The sequence below is a fragment of the Arachis hypogaea genome, chromosome 11 (assembly GCF_003086295.3).
Source record: "Arachis hypogaea cultivar Tifrunner chromosome 11, arahy.Tifrunner.gnm2.J5K5, whole genome shotgun sequence".
Classification (NCBI taxonomy): domain Eukaryota; kingdom Viridiplantae; phylum Streptophyta; class Magnoliopsida; order Fabales; family Fabaceae; genus Arachis; species Arachis hypogaea.
The window spans coordinates 86780537-86789433 of record NC_092046.1 but is presented as its reverse complement, the minus strand read 5'-3'; the positions used below and the strand labels follow the sequence as shown (position 1 = coordinate 86789433).

General features: G+C 37.9%; 1 non-coding gene across 1 annotated transcript; it reads right to left on the bottom strand.

Moving 5' to 3' along the window:
* Window positions 1-5091: 5091 nt before the first annotated feature.
* On the bottom strand, window positions 5092-5200 carry LOC112724852 (small nucleolar RNA R71). The gene has a single exon (XR_003163995.1). It is a non-coding gene; the product is annotated as a small nucleolar RNA R71 (small nucleolar RNA).
* Window positions 5201-8897: the final 3697 nt, after the last annotated feature.

Sequence of the window (8897 nt, the reverse complement as noted above, 5' to 3'; positions counted from 1 at the left end):
GGGGCTGTCACAGTCTCACGCCTACATTCAGATGTGAGGGCTGAGGTTGTATCCTACTTGCATAACCTTTCTTGCCATAAGAGTGAGCCGGGTACTATATCCCAGGATTAAAAGTGAGCCAGGCACTATATTCCAGGGTTGCGCATGAAAGTGAGTCAAGCACTATATCCCAGGGGTGCACACAGTGAGCCGGGCACTATATCCTAGGGACTTGGCAAAAAGGCAACATCGGAAAGGATGTGTTGGGTTGGCAATTTGAGCCGTCAAGTGATATCACGAGCCAAATAGAATAGGCATTCATCATATGCATCTTCTATATGCTTGTTTATTTTGATTACTTGAGTTATGCCTAATTGAATAATATGCTTAATTGCTAATTGATTTACCTGCTGTATATGTATATTAATTGTGCTTTACTTGTTTGCATTAAATGTGTTTTGCTAGTTTTGAGGAGGTTCGATAGGCGGTGGCAATGGAATCGCATGGAGGATAGGTTGGCGAAGGCTGTGGGACAGTGGTGATTGTTAGAGTAGAAATCCCTTAAGTTAGATAACCTTTTTTATGGCTTTAAAGTATATTTATAAGTTTGAAATCTATATGCATGTGGCGAGTCCCGAAACCTTATATCTTATTTATTGGGTACTGTTACCATAGTGAGAACCCCCGATTCTCATACCATATATTGTTGTTATTTTTCAGATGCAGGTTGCAACCCACCTCGGTGAGTTTGCGGATTGTGACAGAGCAGAGGATGGCTCAAGTTTAAACTTATTTTGTTATAGTCTCTCACTTTTGTATACTTTATGCCTTAGAGGCTTTATTTCTGAAAACTTTGAGAGTTAGGATGTTAGATATTTTTATTATAAAAAATTTAATTGCAGTAAATTCTCGTGATTAGATTAAATACCAATGAATGCCAACATAGCCAAAACTTTTACAACGTGGACAAGAGATAGAGATCCTCAGGTATATGTTATTGAACAAAATTAATTCAACATTTCAAATAAATGTGAGTTAGGAGGGGGTTCTCTAAGATAGTCAACAGCAGCCAATCTTCTAATGTGGGTACCAATCAATGTAAAAGAGTTTGACAACCTACTGTTGCAGCCCATGGTGGTGATTAGTATCAGCCCCATTCACTCAATCATCGAGAGAGATGACTGGCCCCGATGTGTTAGTCCCACCGAAATTGCTGTTGACAAAACCAGCCTGTGTGTAACTATCGGAGCAACGTAACGAAGGAATCTCCACGATTGCATCCGAATCCCTGGATAGGTTATCATAGAGTTGACACCAATGTAAAAACCAAATAATTAGACCAATTATTAAGGCATCTGAGTTAACTAAATCAACTTAAAAATGATTAACCTACCATTTTAGTGTCCATGGAATCCAGGTCATTTGCAACTACACTCGATGACTCTAATGTGTGGCGGTTTGGACACGTTGTCCTATTGTGTCCCACCTCCCGGCACAAACGACAATGTTGAGTTTTCTTGCCACTGATAGCACTGTTACCCTTTGTCTTGCACTTGCAAAGATTCCGTGCTGACGCTGTGTCACCTTCATTGGACGGCCCCTCAAGTGGAAAACTGGTGTCGGCTGTATCTTGGTTCTCGAAGTGCTCAGCATCAGCATGCCAATGTCTCGTGCAAAATGGAACTTTTGAGTGCTGTCACAAGCAAATTTGCACACTTTTTTGTTCCAATCCATCAGACACCAATGTTGTGTTAGTTGTACAGAATCCCAAATTATGCCCATCGACTGCACCACTGATGAGCGGATATTTTATATGCTTTTTGGCATTATTTTCATAGAGTTTTAGTTATGTTTCGTTAAGTTTAATAAGTTTTAGTAGGTTTTGGTGAAAAAATCACTTTTTTGGATGCTATTTTGAGTTTTTGTCTTTTTCCTATGTTTTTAGGTTATTTTTGGGTGATTCTGGAAAGTTTTGGAAAAGTCTGATTCAGAGACAGAGAAAGGACTGTAGATGCTGTCAGATTCTGACCTCCGTGCATTCAAACGAGGATATTTGGAGCTACAGAGATCCAAATGACGCACTCTCAACGGCATTGGGACGCCCATCTGACCTCCTACCTCACGTTTGGATACCCCAAGAGGACCAAGATAGCGTTTGGATGCCCAAAAGGGAGCAAGTCTGGCGTCCAACGCCCCAAGAAGAGTCCTAGCACGTGGAGTCACCCCAAGCTCAGCCCAAACACTCACCAAATGGGCCCAAGAAGTAGATTTTTGCACTAAGAGTTCAGTTTATCTTATTTCTATAATCTCTAGTTATTAGATTAGTATTTAATGGAGAATATCACCCATGTTTACGATTTCTACCTCATATTTGGCTTATTCGAACCTTTCACTATTATGTTCTGTAAGCTATGAGCAACTAAACCTTCTAAGTTAGGGTTCTCTGCCGATTCTCATGGATTAATAATATTACTATTTCTATTTCAATATGTCTGATTCTATTCTCTTATGCATTCTCGTTCTTCAATCTCAATGAATTGGGGGTGAACCGTGACATTCATCCTTGTTCTACATGGGTTCCGTGTGAGTCCAGACCCGGATAGCATTGAACTAAAGCTAGAGAATGCATTGCGGATTCCAAGAGCGTGCCTGGCAACTTTGGATATGTGACATGAAATCCGTTGACCGTGGGTTACTGAGGTATCTATGACGCTAAGGCTAGAGTTAGAGAAGCAGAACTCTCTAATACAGAAGATACGACCTTATCTGTGGTGTTTTCAGTAGGATCGCGAAGGGGAGTGGATTGCTTAGAGTTTCATCTTCGGCTACAGTGGGAAACCATGAGTCAACATGATGAGATGACATGAGTTACTTGGATATGGTGGACTGCTATGGTTTAGAAGAGATTAACTTGATGAGAGGACATGAGTTAGTCACTTACGGCTGCCATTGAATGAATCATTTGTTATTGAAGTAGACAGTAAGAAAAGTTAATCCGGAAAGAAATAGCATCTCCGAAGCCTTAACTGAATCTTTATCATTGTTTTCAACTCAATCTGGTATTTCGTTCTGTACGATTTTGTTTATGCTTTCAAACAAACAACCATCTTTTCTAATCGCCTGACTAAGATTTACAAGATATCCATTCCTTGCTCAATCCGACAATCCTCGTGGCATTCGACCCTCACTCACCTGAGGTATTACATGGATGACCCGGTGCACTTGCCAGTTCAGTTGTTCGGAGTTCAATTCCGCACACCATGTTTTTGGTGCCATTGCCGGGGATTTTTCGAGATTGACAAACTATCGGACTATCTTGTTGCTTAGATTAGGTACTTTTTACAGATTAAACGAGAAAATAAACCATAATCTTACTATTTTTGTTTGTGTCTTTTGTTTTCTTTTCAAAAAAAAAATCAAAACCTTTTCTTTTCTTTAGTAATCTTTGTCTTTTGTTTGAGTCTTGTGTCAGTTTTTAAGTTCGGTGTCCCGTCTGTTTTCATCTTTTTCTTTAAAATTTTCGAAAATTGTTCTTGAATGTTCTTCATTGTGTTCAAATTGTTCTTGATATTTTTCTTTGTTTGATTTAAAAATCTTTAAAGTTTAGTGTCTTTTAGTTGTTTTTCCTTTAATTTTCGAAAATTAGTGTCTTTTGATCTTAAAATTTTAAGTTTGGTGTCTCTTAGTTGTTTTTCTTTTTCTTTAAAATTCAAAAATCCAAAAAATATTTCTTTTATCTTTATTAAAAAATTTTTGAAATCTTGGCTATCTTTTCTTATCTTGATTAAAAAAAAAAATTAAGTTTGGCGTTTTCTTGTTAGTAAAGTTTAAATTTCGAATTTCAAATCTTACCTTTTCAAATCTTTTTCAAATCTCTATCTTATCTTTTGTCTATCTTTCTTTAAATTTCAAAAATCTTATCTTATCTTATTCAAATTTCAAATTTCAAAATCAAATCTTTTTCAAATTCAAATTTCAAAAAAAAAAAAATTCAAGACCTTTTCAAATCTTTATCATATCTTTTTACTTTAAATCCTTCCTATCTTATCTTCTTTTAAAACTTTAAATTTTAAATTCTTATCTTTTCAAATCTTTACTATCTTTTAAAGTTTGATTTTTAAATTTTTAAATCTTAACTTTCTTAATCTTTTTAAATCTTTATCTTACCTTTCTTTGTTTGACTCTTTCTTTCAACTTTTAAATTTCAAAATCCTCTTTTAAACTTTCTCTTTTTAATTTCAAATTCAAATCTTTTATTTTTCAAATCTTGTCAGTTAGTTAGTTACTTGTTTTACCTTATTCTCTTTCTATCTTCTTTCTCTTTCCTCTTTTTCAAAACCTCCTAACTACTTTCTCTTTCTTCTTTTTCAAAAATCATAACCTCTTTCTCTCTCTTCTTTTTTGAATATCTCATCTCTCATTCCCTCTCTATTTGTGAAATTATTCTTTTAAATAATAAACATCTCTATTTTTTTTTCTTTATCTCACTCTCTAACAAAGGGATCTCTATATTCTGACATAGAGACTCCTTGCTCTCCCTCTCTCTGGATTCTTTCTTTTTGTTTATGAACAGAAACATGGATAAAGAACCTTTCTTTGATCCTGATCCTGAACCTGAGAGGACTCTAAAGAAGTGGCTATAATAAGCTAGAGCACAACACTCCGGAGGGAACCTCATAGAGCTTTTCGAATAAGAAGCTGAGAATATAGACATGGCAGCTAATCCTAATGACAGAAGAGATGCAAGAAAGGTCCTAGGTAACTTTACTGCACCCACTTTTGACTTCTATGGACGGAGCATCTCTATACCTGCCATTGGTGTAAATAACTGAGCTGAAGCCTCAACTGGTCACTCTAATTCAATAGAACTGCCAGTTTCATGGACTTCCACAGAAAGATCCCAACAGATTCATCTCTGATTTCTTGCAGATCTGTGATACTATTAAGACTAATGGAGTGGATCCAGAGATTTACAAGCTGATGCTTTTCCCCTTCGCTGTAAGGGACAAAGCTAGGTTATAGCTGGATTCTCAGCCCAAGGAAAGCCTAGACTCTTGGGAGAAGGTGGTCAATGCAGTCTTGACCAAGTTCTTTCCACCTCAGAAGCTTAGCAAGCTTAGGGTAGAAGTTCAAACCTTCAGACAGAAAGAGGGTGAATCCCTCTATGAAGCCTGGGAAAGGTACAAGCAACTGATCAGAAAGTGCCCTCCTAACATGATTTCAGATTGGACGATGCCAGATATCTTCTATGATGATCTTTCGAAGATCTCCAAGATGGCATTGGACCACTCTGCTGGTGGATCACTCCACTTAAAGAAAACGCCTGAAGAGGCACAGGAACCCATTGACATGGTTGCAAATAACCAATTCATGTACACCTCTAAGAGGAACTCTATGAATAATGGGGTGGCTTAGAAGAGAGGAGTCTTAGAAGTTGACACTCTAAATGCCATATTGGCTCAGAATAAGATCCTGACCCAACAGGTCAACATGATCTCTCAGCATCTGACTGGATTGTAAGCTACAACTGGTAGCACTCAAGAAGCCTCCTATGAAGGAGATGCTTATGATCCAGATCAACCCATGATGGAGGAGGTTAACTATATGGGAAATTTCTCAGGAAATCCTAACAATGAGCCTTACAGAAACACCTACAACCCATCATGGAGGAATCATCCTAACTTTTTATGGATGGATCAACAAAAGCCTCAGCAAGGCTTCAACAACAACCAAGGTGGAAGGAACCAGAATAGGTTCAATAACAGACCATTCCCACCTTCTCAGGAACAGATGGAGACTTCAACAACAGAAGCCTCTCTGACTTAGCTACTATAGTATCCGATTTCTCTAAGATCACTCACAATTTCATGACTGAAACAAGATCCTCCATTAGGAATTTGGAGGTACAGATTGGTCAGCTGAGTAAGAGGATCCCTGAGATCTCTTCTAACACTCTTCCAAGTAACACTGAAGTAAATCCAAGAGAAGAGTGCAAGGTGTAATGACCCAATTTCTGGTACGCCATGATCATACTAGAAACTGAGCGCTACCATCTTGTCTTCCTAATTATTATCTATTATTTATTATATGAGCCTGATTCGTTGTTAAAAGCATAGTTATTTTGCGAGGTATTTTTTTTGAAAACGTTTGGATTAATAAATAGAATTATTCATAATCAATTCACAAATAATAACAGATAAAATAGTTATAAACAACCACACATTCAGTGATCCAGCTTTTATTAGAGTATAAATCCATAGTTAGAACACCCTTAAGTATAGCTAGATAATAATTATATCCATATATATACATACAACATCCTAGGCCCTGACCTGTTGAAGAAGTTCCTAAGCTGGCACCCAAGCTAGCCTAGACTCTATACTCACCTAGTCCCTCTAAACTACTAAGTGTGTGTTTGGATTTCAGTGTAAACGGGAGTTTGCATAAAATTGATTTTGCAAACTTGATTTTGATGAAAATTAAGTTTGTGTTAAAGTGATTTATGTTTGGTAATCTTTATATCAAAATGGATTATAGTAAAGTAAATATTGTTTGGATTACACTAATCAAAATTACTTTTAGATAAAATATTACTAAAATAGACATCAACTTAAATAAATTTTTTATGTTATTCTATCATTTTAATTTAGATATTTAAATAGATATTATTAATTAATTTTATAATAAAATTAATATTTACTTACTAAAATAAAAATAATATATAAAAATTGGAAAAATATATTTCTATATCAAAAGAAAAAATAATATATCAAAATATATCAAAATATACTTTATTATATTATATTACTTATAATTTTTTACTATTCTCGGTACTCTTTTATTTAATATTATTTTAAACTATAAATTTTAATTATTTATGACTTTATTCTTAGTTATAATTAGTTTTTTATTTACTTTGTTCTTTTTAATGAGATTAATAATTTATATTATAACAAAACTATAATAATAAATTAATATACAAGAATTATACTTACAAATTTTAAAAGAGTCAAACAAAAAATAATTTTTTATACAAAATCTAAAGTAAAAATTTAATAAAAAATATAATTATATATTTAAAATATTTGAATACTAAAGAGACTACAAGCAAGGAAATAAAGGGTAGAATTGATAAGAAAAAATAAATTCAATCCTAACGTGATTTTCTAAACGCAAAAGCTACAATTTCTAGCTTCTTATAAACGCACGTTAAGAACATAAAACTACATTGGTATTTAGAAAAAAAAGTACCCAAACATAAAGAGGAAGCGTTCAATGCACTCAAACATGCTTCTCTTCTTTCTAATGCTAAACCAAACACAGCCTAAAGTGAGGGAAGGTATGTTCTAAGTCTTCAAAACTCGAGCCAGGTCGAATGTCATCAAAGGGTGGAACATCTTCTACTACTCCTCTGCACGATCATACGTCGGCTTAGAACATATCACTGATACTTTATTGAGTGGTCGCTTAACAGCAACATCGTACGGAGGACTTAGGTTAAAGTTCGTAGATAAACGGGGTGCAAACGTTGGCCGGTCTCACAGTATATACATATAAATAGAGAACAAGATTCACCCTAGACTCAGAAGACTACCTAGAACAGAATCCTCTTTGTAAAGAGTCGTCAGCGAACTATGGAAGGGTACTCATGCTTTGATGACTTGCATCATCTACCCTTCTTTCTTGCATCAAGAGGTCCATAAAAGAGCATAAATCTCATTTGATCGGTACAATTTGTGCATTATTTGATGAATATTATGGTACACTACTTTGAGATGACTTGTGCTGAATTTCAGGTGAAAAAGGCATCAAAAATGGGAAGAAAATAATGAGAAGCTGGGCGTGTGAAACTATCGTGCCACTTGGGAGCAAACGCCACAAAAATGCACTGGCGTGGCACGCCAGTACTAAATCCCAGAGAAGAAGTTCAACCATGCATGTGGGCGTGGCACGGCAGGGACTGGGCGTGGCACGCTAGTACAAAGTACCAGAGAGCAACTATGGAGGACACTGAAGGGGCGTGGCACGCCAGGTTGGGTGTGGAACGCCTAACCCATCAGCTACGATGGGCGTGCCACTTGAGCCAAAGGGCGTGGCACGCCAACTCACCACTCTAGGAACAACCTTCACTATGGCGTGCCACTTGGTATCGAAGGTGTGGCACGCCAGCTCCAAAAAGTCACTTGGGCATGCCACTTGAGGATCCAGGCGTGGCACGCCAAGCTTGAAGAGTTCACAAATGTATGGGCGTGCCACTTGAGCAGCATGGCGTGGCACGCTGGTACAATAATCCAGAGAAGGGGCTGAAGGCAATTGAAGACTGGGCGTGCCACTTGAGGTCGAAGGCGTGGCACGCCAACCTCTCAATCTCACTTAGGCGTGCCACTTGAGCGACCAGGCGTGGCACGCCAATGCAAAAAGAGACCAAAGCAAGGGCTGGACGTGCCACTTGATGTCGAAGGCATGGCATGCCAACCCAAGAATTTCACTATGGCGTGCCACTTGAAGGCTGAGGCGTGGCACACCAGCTACTGGAACCAAGAAAAGATCATGGGCGTGGCACGCCAGCCTCTAGGCGTGGCACGCTGGTATAAGTTTCCAGAAAGGGTGCAGGAGGCCAAATACATGGGGCGTGCCACTTGGTATCGAAGGCGTGGCACACCATCCACTATTCCTCACTTAGGCGTGCCACTTGAATCCCAGGCGTGGCACGCCAGTGTCATTCAGAGAGCAAAGACCCAATGGGGCGTGCCACTTGAGTTCGTGGCGTGGCACGCCAAACAGAGGAATCACTTTTTCATAAAAGGGCGTGGCACGCCAGACCCTGGGCGTGCCACTTTAGTTCAACTTTCCAGAGAAGCTTGGCCAAGCATACAGCAAGGGTGTGGCACGCCATACCCTGGGCGTGCCATGCTAGT